The sequence below is a fragment of the Chiloscyllium plagiosum genome, unplaced genomic scaffold, assembly GCF_037043375.1.
Source record: "Chiloscyllium plagiosum isolate Xiang-an unplaced genomic scaffold, Cpla_swu_hap1 HiC_scaffold_9, whole genome shotgun sequence".
NCBI lineage: Eukaryota > Metazoa > Chordata > Chondrichthyes > Orectolobiformes > Hemiscylliidae > Chiloscyllium > Chiloscyllium plagiosum.
Window position 1 is genome coordinate 99,637,981 of NW_028270147.1, and position 14,910 is coordinate 99,652,890.

General features: G+C 46.7%; 1 pseudogene; it reads left to right on the forward strand.

Moving 5' to 3' along the window:
- Window positions 1-14,910, forward strand: part of LOC148149211 (centrosome-associated protein 350-like) — a 741,086-nt pseudogene that overhangs the window by 472,635 nt on the left and 253,541 nt on the right.

Sequence of the window (14,910 nt, forward strand, 5' to 3'; positions counted from 1 at the left end):
TGTTCTTTGGTCCCTGCTGTTGAATTGGATTCTCGGGAGCCAGATCCGTATGAAGAGCCTGTTCTCATTCTTTTGTTGGAGTTCATGGGGCAGCTGCTGCTTCCTTGCTACGTCACTGATCAAACCAACAATGCGGAAAGCCTCTTGATATTTTAAATACACTGTCTGCAGAAAAATGTTTGGCCGGTGTTTTAATATTGTTTAATAAGACAATGACATCAATGCACCAGTGTTGTTTACGGCTGGGAACATTTAACATCATAGTCCTTGTTTTAAATGGACTCTCACTCATGATAATACAGCTTTCAATGTTTCTCTCCCTTTACGTGTTATGAAGAAATTTGCCAACATGTTTTGGTGAGGACAGTGCATCTTCATTGGAGGACTGGAAGATGATATCTTCAGGACACATGCACTAAACAACCCCACCACCCTGTGGCCGACCATTTCAACTCCCCCTCCCACTTGCTAAGGATATGCAAGTCCCTAGGCCTCCTCCACCGCCAATTGAAGCCATCTAACAACTGGAGGAAGAACACCACATCTTCCAACTTGAGACCCTCCAATGACACAGAATCAATGTTATAGAGTCATAGAGATGTACAGCATGGAAACAGACCCTTCGGTCCAACCCGTCCATGCTGACCAGACATCCCAACCCAATCTAATCCCACCTGCCAGTACCTGGCCCATATCCCTCCAAACCCTTCTTATTCATATACCCATCCAAATGCCTCTTAAATGTTGCAATTGTACCAGCCTCCAACACATCCTCTGGCAGCTCATTCCATACACATACCACCCTCTGCATGAAAAAGTTGCCCCTTAGGTCTCTTTTATATCTTTCCCCTCTCGCCCTAAACCTATGTCCTCTAGTTCTGGACTCCCCGACCTCAGGGAAAAGACGTTGTCTATTTATCCTATCTATGCCCCTCATAATTTTGAAAACCTCTATAAGGTCACCCCTCAGCCTCCGATGCTCCAGGGAAAACAGCCCCAGCCCGTTCAGCCTCTCCCTGTAGCTCAGATCCTCCAACCCTGGTAAAATCCTTGTAAATCTTTTCTGAAATCTTTCAAGTTTCACAACCTCTTTCCGATAGGAAGAAGACCAGAATTGCATGCAATATTCCAACAGTGGCCTAACCAATGTCCTGTACAGCCGCAACATGACCTCCCAACTCCTGTACTCAATACTCTGAATGTTGATGTTACTTGTTTCCTCATCTCCACTCCCCCCAGCTTATCCCAGATCCAACCCTCCAACTCGGCACCACCCTCTTGAACTGTCCTACCTGTCAATCTTCCTTCCCACCTATCCACTCCACCCTTCACTCTGACCTATCACTGTCATCCCCCCACCTCCACGTACCTATTGCAATCTTCACGACCTTCCCCCCAGCCCCAATTCCCTCCCATTTATCTCTCCAACTCCTCACTCCCTCCTTCCCATTCCTGATGAAGAGCTTATGCTCAAAACGTCGACTCTCCTGCTCCAGGGATACTGCCTGACCAGCTGTGCTTTTCCAGTATAACACGATTTCACTCTGTGCTGTGGTAACAGTGTGTTAAAGCCCAGTGCAGGTCATCCATCATCTCAATCAGGTCATAGGGTCTAAGGTTGGTCAGGAATGTCTGGCCCCAGAACAGTAACACTGACTGACTGGAGACAACCCAGATCAAGTCCCAGTGAGAGTGTTATTGACCTTCACACTCAAAGCCCACCAAGGAGGTCGTTGTTGTTAGTCTCAATGTTGCCACAGATTAAGTTCTCCCAGAGATTCATAATTCATTCTAGATTTTAAACAAGGGAGGGATGTTGTGGGGAGACAGATGGGAAGGCATGGAGAGGAAACAAAAAGGAGAGAGAATTGCACCTCTGTTACACCGTCATGAGCTCAGGATGTTCAAAGATGTTTTACAGCTAATGGAATACTTCCAAAGTCTAGTCATTGTTATAATGTGGGAACTGTGACAGCCCATTTACTCTCAGCAGGCTCCCACAATAACAGCGAACTATTGACAAGGATCTCAGGGATAGGACGCGGAGTGGAGAATAGGATGGAATGGCAAGTGAAACCCAAGCAGTCAATGAGGCCTGAGTATTAGGCTGGGTGGAAGGGAGATGTCAAAGGAAATGGGCTTCTTAAAATTCCTTCATGGGATGTGGGGTTCACTGAATTTATTATTATCCCTAGGTGCCCTGGTGAAGTTGGTGCTGAGTTGCTTTCTTGAACCGTTGCATCCATGTGCTGTAGATTGACTCATGAAGCCCTTAGAGGGGAAATTCCAGGATTTTGACCCAGTGGCAGTGAAGGAACAGTTCAAAGTCAGAATGGTGAGTGGCTTGCATGGAACTTCCAGGGATTGGTGTTCCCATATATCTGCTGCCCTTGTCGTTCCAGACTGAAGCGGTCATGGGTTTGGAAGGAACTATTTTAAGGACGTTTGATGAGCTGGTGTTAGTGGTACAGTTGGCTAAAAATGATCACCTCTCTACAGCAGTGGTCATTCCCTTTCCTCTTATAACGGTGAAACCTGTCAATAAATAACTCCTGGTCAGTAATATCAACAACAACAACTTGTATTAATATAGCATCTTTAATATAGTAACCATTCTAAACCATTCAACCACCGTGGGGACATACAGTGTTTGTGATGGTGACCAAAAAGAGACAAAGAGTTCATTCTAAGAAGTGAGAGGGGTTTTTGGAGGGACTCCCTGTGCTGAGGGCCTGGGAGACTGAAGGCACACCTGCCAGTCATGAGGGGGAAGGCCAGATTGGAGAGTTTGGGAGATGGGGGAGGGATTGAGGATAACCAAGTGGTCCATTATATCACCTCCCCCACCTGCTGCAGCAGGAGACTAAGGAGAGGAATCGGGAGGCTGGGCAAGGCACCACCCAGAGGCTGGAGGCTGCTACTGCAAGCAGGGGCCAAACCAGTTCTGCTGTGAGAAATTGGAGCAGGAGGATGCTTCCAATGCCAGTCCATCCTTTCTTAAATACAGGGACCAAAACTTCTCACAGCACTGCACGTGCAGGCTCATTAACACCCATTAGAATTGGTACAAGATTTCTCTATTTTTAAATTCCAACCCGCAGCAATAAAGGTTAAAATTCCATTCACCCCCACCCAGTGCCCGAGAGGTTTGCAGGGAGGGAGTGGGGAGGTTGGGGGTGGGTTGGGAGGGAGGGGGGAATGACAGCATTCACTGACAGAAGGTATGCTAAAAGTGCTATCACTATAAGAGTGAAAAGGTGGGGTGGGGACAGTGACAGTGACCCCCTCCACAGAGAGAGGGGAAAGTACACTGACACATTTAAAACTGTATTATCACAAGTGAGAATTCAAACAACCACCCACTCCATCATGAGTCTTCCCACATTGTTGGTTTGATCAGTGACGTAGCAAGGAAGCAGCAGCTGCCCCATGAACTCCAACAAAAGAATGAGAACAGGCTCTTCATACGGAGCTGGCTCCCGAGAATCCAATTCAACAGCAGGGATCAAAGAACAAGGAACAATACAGCACAGGAACAGGCCCTTCGGCCCTCCCAGCCTGTGCTGATACATTTTGCCCTTCTATACTGAAACTATCGTCATCGACAGGATTCATATCCCTCTATTCCCTTCCTATCCATGTATTCATCCAGGTATTTCTTGAATGCTGCTATTGTGTCTGCTTCCACCACCTCCACTGGCAGTGTGTTCCAGCCCCTCACCATCGTTTGTGTGAAATACTTACCTCACACATCTGTTTTAAACACCCACCAGCCCACCACCCCCCCCCCCCCCCCCCCCCCACACACACACACACACCACACACACACACCTTGAACCTGTGTCCACTAGTAACTGACCCCTCTACTCTGGGAAAAAGCCTCATATTTTCCACTCTCTCCATGCCATTCACAATTTTATAACCTTCTATTAGGTACTCCTCAACCTCCTGCATTCCAATGAAAACAAATCCAGTCTATCCAACCTTCCTTCATAACTAAAACCCTCCATATCAGACAGCATTCATGGTAAATCTTTTCTGTACCCTCTCCAAAGCATCCACATCCTTCTGGTCATGTGGTGACCAGAACTGTATGCAAATGTTCCAAGTGTGGCCAAACTAAAGTTCAGTAAAGCTGCAGTATAACTTGTCTATCCTAATACTCAGTGCTCCTCCCAATGTAGCCAAGCGTGCCACTGGCCTTTTTTACTACCTTAGGTGCTGCTACCTTCAGTGATCTGTGAACATGTACGCCCAGATCCTTCTGCATTTCAATACTCCAAAGGATTCTGCCATTCACTGTGCAGGTATTCTGCCACGTGCTTCATCTTTCAAAATGCATCATTTTACATTTATCTGGATTAAACTTCATCTGCCATTTTCTATCCATGCATCCAATTGATCTATGTCCTGCTGTATCCTCTGATAATCTGATCATTAACTGCAACTCCAGCAATCTTTGTGACATCCACAAACTCATCAATTAGACTAGCCATATTTTCATCCAAATCGTTTATGTAGACCATGAACAGCAAAGGTCCCATCATTGATCCCTGTGAAACCTCACAAGACACAGCCCTCCATTCTGAAATCCATCCTTCCATCACTACCCTCTGTCTGCTCTGACTCAGCCAGTTCTGTACCCAGTGCTGGGAACATTTTAGACAAAACACCTTGTTGCCAGATCGTTACTGCAACTTGATCCAGTTCATTCAGAAAGAGAAAAAGGACAATGTGCAGATTGTTGAACAGGCCCCTACACCTAGACCTGAGGCAGGAATCCAAGCTCCAACACATTACACATGAAACTTAAGACAGAGTGGGGTCATGAAGTCTGGCCATATGTTCCTCTGGGACTGGGATTGAGTGAGAGAACAGGGACAATTGTAGAAGAGTCAATAAGGATTAAAGCAAGATGGAGAGGGTGTTTTGGAAAGGGGCTAGAGGAGGAAATATACTTTTTGCCACCCAACGCTGACATACTCTCCGTGTATCACCTCATGAATAAAACAGCACACTGTGAGGACAATCAAAAGTTACACCAAAGTACTTCTTTTTGATATATCATAGCATGCAGAGCATTTTCATTGTGGTGCAATTAGGTATCCTGGTTCAAAAGATGTACTCTCTCTCTCTCTCTCTCTCCTCGTTTGTATAGATTCAGCCAGTTAGATCCTCACAGAGCCCCAGTTTATTTGGATTTTTCTGTAATGTGGGGATGCCGATGGTGGACTGGGGTACACCTGATGAAGGAGCAGCGCTTCGGAAGCTTGTGACTTCAAATGAATCTATTGGGCTAGAACCTGGTGTTGTGTGTCCTCTGACTTTGTATTGTTCGGGCACAGTGAAACAGCTGCTTTCTAGTTACTATGGAGGACTTGCACAGCTGCTGAAGACTGTGGGTAATGACTCCCTCCATTAGCCGCAAACACACCAGTAGTCATTCCAGTGGATTCCAGTGGGAATGACCAATCAGTTGTTTTGACCTAGTTCCCTAGTTAATCAGGCCATGGCTGACCTGGAATACATTCTCCCTTTGTCCTGTAAACCGTACTGCCCTGAGAAAATGAGCATTGAAATCCAACCTCAACAGCTTTTTATTTTGGATTGAGGGTTCCAGATTTCCATCACTCTGCCGGAAGGAAATTTTCCTGAAATCGTCTGAATTACAATTTTAACAACCCTCTTGTTTTGGACTCTGGCACTGGAGAAAGCAATTTACATCAACATTGTTCATCATCTCTGGGGAAAAGTCTCACTGATGTAACCTGTTCTCTCTCATTAACAGTTTCTGATCTGAAGGTGACATGACAGGCTGGATACTGAGAAGGTGGATCCTGTTATAGGGCAGACGAGAACTGGAGGGCCGGTTTAACACAAAGCAGTCTCCCGTTGAAAAGGAAGGAGGGGTTTTCTTGCTGAGGGTTGACAGTCTGTGGAATTCTCTTCTCTACATGGGAATGGAGGTTCACTCATGGAGTTGGCTCAAGATTGCGGTAGACAGATTTTTTTGATGAACAAGGCAATTAAGGATAATGGGAGGGGGTGGGGAAGCAGAAAGTGCAGGTGAGTCCATAAGCAGTGATCTTCTTCATTGGCAGAGCAGCTCCCAAAAGGCCTGCTCCTGCTCCTAAGTCCTATGTTCTGGCAGAGGCTGCAGCAATCCGGGACCTCCATCTTTCCTTTGTCACTCACCGACAAAAATGTAATTTTAAAATGAAAATTATTTTCTTGAACAAGACCAACTCAACTCTTGTTGCAGTCATTTTTTTTGCTGACTTTTAATTTTAACAGGGTTTTAGAAACACGTCACTTGTCTTATGTTGCAGTGGAGATAGACACAAGGCAGTGAGGCCTCAGAGAACACCGAGAGCTTTCACTCTGCACAACAAGGCTGTCAGCACAAGCATCTGGTGACAGACAGGATTGTAGGGGGTTGAAAAGGAGAGAGTCACGGAGAAAAGAGACCTATACTTCAAAATAAAACCTCTTCCCACACACTAATGAACTAATGTTAGAGGATTAGAGACCCAGAACGGTGAGAGTGTGGTGGCTCAGACGCTAAAAGACAGACAGCAAGGAGCTGCATTATTCCTTCTTTTTTTTTCCTTTTTTTTCTTTTTTTTATTAACCCCCACACTCCTGCCTAACTGCGGTAGTGCTTATTTTTCCCCAGCACCCATGGTGTGTGTGTATAGGTGTGAGACACAGTGAAAGACACAAAGTGCACGAATCTTTATTCAATTTCCACCACCAGGAAGATAGGAAAACACCCGGGTGGCCAGTGACAAACACTGCCCTTCACATCAAAGGGCAGTGCTGTGTGATCAAAACAGTGAAGGGGAGGGTAGGGACTAAATCAAAATAGAGTTGGAGGGGGAAATAATGCACTCCACTCCCTGCGGCGCCCACCTCTCCCTGAACAACTCCAGGGTGTTGGTCGACACCGCGTGCTCCTTCTCTAAGGACACCCGGGCCCTAACGTACGTATTATTCCTTCTCATTATGATTTCTGCTTCATCATTGGCGAGCTTCATAATTATTGCCCACCCCCAGTTGCTTGGACTAAGTTCTTTGCTGAGCCAGATCATGGGGTCATTAAAAATGGATCATGTCACAGTGGGGCAGGAGTCACAGACCGGGCTCCCTCGCCGAAACATCACATTGATTTTCATGTCTTTTTTTGTACAGATTCCAGCGCCTCCCTTCCCAGATATTATATGGCTCATCACCGCCCTCTCCAGGACAATTAGGGAAAGGCAACGCCCGCCCCATCCCAGGAGAAATCAGGAGAAATGATGTAAAATTAAAATGATCAAACTGCTGAGGCTTGAATTCATCTCTTGAAAGACTGGAGCTTCGGCCAGAAGCAGTGCCATGACATGGGTGACCCTGGTTTGTCAGACTGAAAGGTGGAGTGTCCTTCGGATTGACACCGGGATCAGGCACAAAATGAATTACACTCAAAGACCGAACAAACGGCCCCCAAACTGCACAGAACAACACTTGCGGCTACGCGTGCCAGTCTCCATCCTTGCTGTTGCCCTTCCCTAACTGTCCTGGAGAGGGTGGTGGTGAGCCATGAGTGTCTCGAAGAGGATCTGACAGAGGGACAAGGTCATGTCCTCGGCCTGAGCACAACTGCCTGACCTGCTGTGCTTTTCCAGCACCACACTTTTCGACTCCGAGTAAACTATCCCTCAGGCAAATGGGCTGTGGCACATGGGAAAACGTGAGAGTGTTGGAAAGGCACCGGCAGCCTGGTCAGCCTGCAGAGGGGCAGAAATAGATTTGATGAATGAGCAGATATTCTTCTGAGCTGAAATACAGATGTAGGCTTCCGAGCTACACAGTTTACATTGTTACTGACCGTGGCTCCATGAGCAATGCTCCTGCTTCAGAGTCAAAATGGTCATTGGATTGAAAGCCACCTCAGAAACAAGAGCATAGAGTCCAGGCTGCGGCTGCGGTGAACTCTTGCACCATGTTATGTATGGGATGTTCATTTAAAGCCCCACCAGCACCACCCAGACCCCAATCCCTCCCACCTCAGGAAGCTCGACAAGATCCCATTCTGAAGAGACTCCCTCGGGTATCCTGCTCAAAATTCATCTAATGCCACCAAAACAGATTTGTCTCATCATTCATTTGCTGATTTTGGGACCTCAGCATTTTGTCTTGTGAAGGGGATTGCACTGCACACGCAGCTTTAAATATCCTGGGACGATTAAAAAAAACACTGCACCAACAAGAGTTAGCACTGCTGCCTCACAGCGCCTGAGACCCGGGTTCAATTCCTGCCTCAGGCGACTGACTGTGTGGAGTTTGCACATTCTCCCCGTGTCTGCGTGGGTTTCCTCCGGGTGCTCCGGTTTCCTCCCACAGTCCAAAAGATGTGCAGGGTCAGGTGAATTGGCCATCCTAAATTGCCCGTAGTGTTAGGTAAGGGGTAAATGTAGGGGTATGGGTGGGTTTCGCTTCGGCGGGTCGGTGTGGACTTGTTGGGCCGAAGGGCCTGTTTCCACACTGTAATGTAATCTAATATAATCTAATCTAATCTAAAAAAAGAGTTCTCTCTCCATTCTCATGTAAAAGGGGAGCAATGAGCAAGTGAAGATCCAGACTGAATGCAAACACTGAAGCTTCAGCTGAAAGGCTTTTTGCATCACGTTAACCTGCTCCCTGGGCATTTCCTTCCAATGTCCGAGATGGTTATCAGGCTGGGATGGAGGCTTGCAGGAGGCTGGAAGAACACAACAAGTCAGGCAGAATCTGGAGGTGGAGAAGTCAACATTTCAGGTGTAACTCTTCTTCAGAACTGCAAATGGGGGTGGGGAGAGCTGCAAATCAAGGTGGGATCAGTTGTTTGGGTGGGTGGAGGGGAATGGTGGAGTGGTCGGTATTGAATAATGAACACAGGTAGAGGGTTTGAGGTGGTTGGTCGATGGGAGGAATGACTGGAAGGGTGGCTGGAAGGGAGGGTCCGTAAGTGGAATAGAATGGAAGAGGGGGACAGGAAAGGGAGTCGAAAGTTGGGAAAGGGAGGCTTTTTGAAATTGGAGAACTCAATGTTGATTCCTCTGGGTTGTAAGCTACCCCAGGCAAAAGATAATTATTTGTTCCTCCAATTTGCAGTCTGATTGCTTGTGGCAATGGAGGAGGCTGAGGATGGTCATGTCAGAGAGGGAATAGGAAGGGGAATTGAAATAGGCAGTGACTGGGAGGCCAGGTCCGCCTTTGTGAGCATGGCTGAGATGCTCAGCAAAACATGCCCTTAGTTTACATTCGGTCTCACCAATGCAGAGAAGACCACAGCGGGTGCACTGGGTACAACAAACTAGGTTGGAGGAGAGGCAGGTGAACCTCTGTCTGACCTGGAAGGACTGGGGTCCTGCATGGAAATGACAGGCGTGGTGTGTCGGCAGATTTTGCATCTTTTACGTTTGCATGGGAGGGTACCAGGGTTTTGTTGGGGGAGTAGACGGTAGGTGTGAAGAGTGGTGAAAACCAAGGATTGGCAAAGGGAACAGTCCTTGTGGAAGGCAGAGAGGGGTAGGGAGGGGAAGGTGTTCTTGGTAGTGGGGTCTAGCTGGAGTTGGCAGAATTGTTTGAGGATGCTACGTTGGATGTGGAGATTGGTGGGGCATAAGGTGAAGACAAAGGGGACCCTGTCTTTATTGCATTTTGGAGGGGGGTGTTTAGATTTGGGGAGCAGAGAATGGAGGAGGTGCGGTGGAGGGCTGTCTGGATGGCAGAAGTGGGAAAAGTACATTGTTCAAAATAGGTGGACATCTGTGACACTTGGGAGTGGAGCATCTCCTCGTTCGAGCAGATGTGACGGAGATGGAAGAATTGGGAAAACGGGACGGTGTTCTTGCAGGACACTGGTTGGGAGAAGGTATTGTCCAGGTAGTTGTGTGAGTCTGTGGGTTTACAATAAATGTCTGTTCCTAGACTGTCACCGGAGATGAAAATGGGGCGGTCAAGAAAGGAGAAGGATTTGTCCAAGATAGACTACGTGAATTTAAGGGCAGGTTGGAAGTTGTTAGCAAAGTCAATGAACTGCTCCAGTTCAGCCTGGGTGCGGGATGCAGCACTGATGCAGTCACGTAATGGCGGAAGATTTGGGGAACGGTGCCTGTGCATGTACTGGTGAGGTGTTGTTTGATGTAGCCAACAACAAGCAGACATAGCTGGGACCCAGGGCTACCCACTGGATTTGGAGGAAATGGGAAGAGTTGAAGGAGGCTGACAGATCACATGGAAATGTTTGGAAAAGGTACACAAGAGCACAGTCCAGGCTTCCTGCAAATATCAGCCTTCCTTCTATTGAAGTGCTTCTTCATAGGAGCTTCTCTATGGCGGTTTCAAGTACACATCCTCCGTAGAAATATCACAGACTTTACTGAAATGGAATGAACTGAAAGAAGAGAAGGAAATGGGAAGAATTAACCAGACAAGGGTGAGCATCAAGAGAGATGGGAGTGTGTGGAAGATTCCGTGCCATTAAAACGGGCACGGTGGCTAACCACTGTGCCACTGTGCCACCGTGCCCGTTGTGGGCGGCACGGTGGCACAGTGGTTAGCACTGCTGCCTCGCAGCGCCAGAGACCCGGGTTCAATTCCCGACTCAGGCGACTGACTGTGTGGAGTTTGCATGTTCTCCCCGTGTCTGCGTGGGTTTCCTCCGGGTGCTCCGGTTTCCTCCCACAGTCCAAAGATGTGCAGGTCAGGTGAATTGGCCATGCTAAATTGCCCGTAGTGTTAGGTATAGGGGTAAATGTAGGGGTATGGGTGGGTTGCGCTTCGGCGGGTCGGTGTGGACTTGTTGGGCCGAAGGGCCTGTTTCCATACTGTAATGTAATCTAATCTAAAATCTAATCTAAAAAATCCCAAAGGAATTTGACAAGAAAAGCTGAAATCTTTACAAGGATATAACGGGGAGATTACTTACTGACATCAAACAGGTTGAGTGTGAGGGACCCTGTGCCTCTGGTGCCTAACTCTAACATTACAGTCAAGGGCGGTTGATGTTAAATAAAGACTTGATGATGTGGAGTTATTTCATGATCAATGACCGGGGGCATAGATTTAAGGGAAATGGCTGAAGATTAAGAGGAAATATGAGGAAACACACTTTCGTGCAGAAGGTGGTGGTAATTTGTAACTCGCTTTCTGTAAGAATGGTTGAGGCAGAAGCTCTCCCATAACATTGAAGTATTTCGATGTGCAGCTGTAATGCCAAGGTGTACAGGGCTACGGGCCAAGTGCTGGAACATGGAATTAGGATAGTGAGGTGGTTGTTCGACTGACTTTGGCTCATTGGGCCAAAGGGCCTTGTTCTTATAGACCTGTTGTAGATGTCTGACTCTGCCAGGACTCCAGCAATGTGGCTGACCCTTACCTGCTATTTGAAGGGCCGAGCAAGCCACTCAGTTTCGGGGCAGTTAGGGATGGAGAACAAATGCTGGTCTTGCCAGTGACTCCCACATCCCAGAAAAGAATAGACAGCCTCAGTGATAACACCGTCACCTGATCCTGCAGGTTTCAAGCCCCACTCCAGTCACTGGAGCACTATTCTGAGGCTGGCAAAGGCAAAGACGCCATCTGCTGGATGATCGGTTAAACCACTGCCCTCTCAGGTCGATGTAAATATAAGGATTTTGTGACCATCACAGGGAAAATCTCCCCAGTATGCTGACCAATGCTTCTCTTATACCCAATGGCATTAAACAGATACAAGAGTAAAATACTGCAAATCTCAAATAAAACAAGATGCTGGAGAAAGGGAACAGGTGGAGCCGCTTTAGAGAGAGGAGGGAATAATGTTTTGGATTCAGTGATGTTTTATTAAAAAGACACCACAGCTTTTGATGATTTTATTTAATTTTAAACTGTTTTATGTTATCTTGTTTATTAAATTTCAGTCGGTTTGATTGGTACCACATCCACAAATATCCATTGCCTCCACACTGACCCTCAGTAACAGTTGTGTGCACTATCTACAAGATACATTGCAGAGATTCAGCAAAGGTCCTGAGAGAGCACCTTCCAAACCCATGACCACTTCCATCAAGAAGGACATGGTAGCAGATACACAGGAACACCGCTCTTTGCAAGTTCCCCTCCAAGCCATTCAGCAGTCTGACATGGAAATATATCGCTGTTCCTACATTTTCACTGGGTCAGAATCCTGGAATTCCCTTCCTCAGGACATTGTGTGTCTACCTACAGCACACAGACTGCAGCAGTTCAAGAAGGCAGCTCAGTGCCACTGTGTACATGACAATGAGAGATGGACAGTAACAAGGCTGGTGAAGAGTAAGAGCAGGTGTGATTAGGGAACTGAAAGCCTGAAAGTGATGTTTCAGTTCTTCCTGGACATCTCAATGTTTGTATGAACTTTTGGTCTCCTAATTGCAGAAAGAATATAAATCCATTGGAAGTGTTTCAGAGGAGTTTTACCCGACTGATCCCTGGTACGAGGGGGCTGAGTGATGAGGAAGGATTGGAAAGGCTGGCCTTGTTCTCACTGGAGTTTCGAAGAGTGGGGGGTTTTCCTGTCCCACTGTATTCTCCAAACCCTTATCTGACCCCCTCTTGGGTCATACCCTCCTGCCCCTTACTAACATGGAATTGGACTGCGCAGTCCTGAGGCTTACACCTTCCATCTGGAACAAAGTCTCCAGGTATCTCTGCCCCTCCCTGATGTATCAGGATTCTTACAACCCAGTTTCCAATCCAAACCCCCTGAGTGGGAGGTGCTGTAGTTTTATACAGTCACTACAGATGTATTTACCCCGAATCATTTCAGTTTAATGAACAAATCCTGATCCCACTTACAAATGAAAGAAATCAATTCTTTCATTCAACTAGTAATTGTCCTCAGTCTATGGATCAATGTTTCAGTGCTTTTCATTTCTTGAATTTCCCTAATGGAAGTTTCCTAAGCATACTATTTATATGGTTTCTTACACAAAGCTCTTCCCATCTGATCTGGTCGAAAGACTCCTGTCCCCTTGTTTATTATTTTGCTATTTTCAATCCAAGTGCATGTGCAGGCTCCCATCAGCTGAAGTGACAGTCAGTTCACCAAACTCCCACATTGACCAAACTTCCCAGCATCCCCCTCTGTGCCAGCTGCACTGAGTGCCAACTGCAGGATATAGACTGCCCTGTATTTATACTGGTGCTAATTGATATCACTTTGTTCTGTTGTGCTATTAGAGTCATAGAGATGTACAGCACGGAGACAGAACCTTCGGTTCAACTCCTCCAAGCTGACCAGATATCCCACCGCAATCTAGTTCCACTTGCTAATGCTCAGGATCTGGGTTAAGCTCGCTCATTTCTCAGTCTGAAGCTTCCTTCTTTCAGCCAGAGAAATACGTTACTTTTACAACCGACAAATGTGACTTTAATGCTGGAATATGTTTAGAAGATTAATGGGCTCAATGGTTTGATTCAATGAGGTAAGATATGAAATACCTGTGACACTTGTTGTAATCCAGTCTTCTCTAACCAATCTCTTCAGGGGCCAGGATGAGAGTGAGGAGATTGGGTTTTGATGGAACTACCCACAGACTCAAGTCAAAAGAAGCAAAGCAAGAAGGACAAGTGGATCGAATACAAGAGAGCAAATTGTGAGGGAATTATTACCAAAGGAGAGAGTGACAACATTGAATTGCTTCTGGTGTCATCCTCTGTGCCCTAACATTTCACAGTGCCAGCTCCACATCCTTCCATTGGCTTTGTCATTGAGAGTCAATGGTTCCCTTCCCAAAGCCCTTTTTAAAATGCCCTGTTCCAGGGAATCACTCAGACAGAGAATATTTCACCTTTTCTGGGAAGATTGGAGAAATATTGGATGTCGATGAGCTGCTTTCTCAGCCTTCAGGGTCTGACAGAAGGATGTGTGTAGTCTGTTGATTCTGGAGACAGATCACTGAGATATTCCTCACTCCCATCAATACCTGACTTTATCCTGACATCAGTTTGTATTCTTCAATATAAAGTACCCCCACCAGTTTCAGACTGGACATTTCACACCCAGCCCCCATTTCCTCACATTGAAATCAAGAACCAAACTTGCCCCATCTCAGGATTGCCCTCTGAATGTGGTGTCAGTGTGCTAATGCTGTGTTTGAATGAAAGAGCCACGGTGGAATCTGGGACTGAATCCAAAGGGTTTCTGAGCCACCAGCAGCCTCCCCGCTGTGTGAGGGTCTGTTTGCATAAGATTTCAGCTCCATGGTTCCCACTGATACGAGATACGAGATTGCTGGGGCCACGTGTGGACTGAGGAACACAACGGTCAGGACAATGAGCTGCTCTGGAATCCACCCTGAGCCCTGGATGGTTGTCACTGAGATGGCCCAGGGGCTACAGAATATGACAGCAGAAAGTGGAACCAGTTTATCATTGACTGTCCTCCCCAGCGGTGAGTCCCAGACTGAACATTCTCAATCTGACTCCAGGGATACATGGGGCAATTCCATCTCATTTGAAGAGTAAAGAAAACCCAGGTCTAATTTATGGAATATTTATTACCCATACCCTGTGGAGTTGTTATTCTGAGTTCCAAGATTCTGCTGATCATATTGATCAATAAAGTGTCCCAAGTGGCCCTGATCTGAATTGCTTGGCTCAGGATCTTGCTGTCCCTGATGGATGAGTTGGTGTGAAGGGGGAATTGCCATCAGAATATTTTGTACCAGGGATGGATCAAATCAGTATAGTGGGTGACATGGTGGCTCAGTGGTTAGCACTGCTGCCTCATAGTTCGAGGGACCTGGGTTCGATCCCTGCCTCAGGCGAATATCTCTGTGGATTTTGCATATTCTCTCCAAATACAAATCAAATGCTGCATGGAATATTTACTTTGCAAACCCTGTGGTATCGTTATTCTGG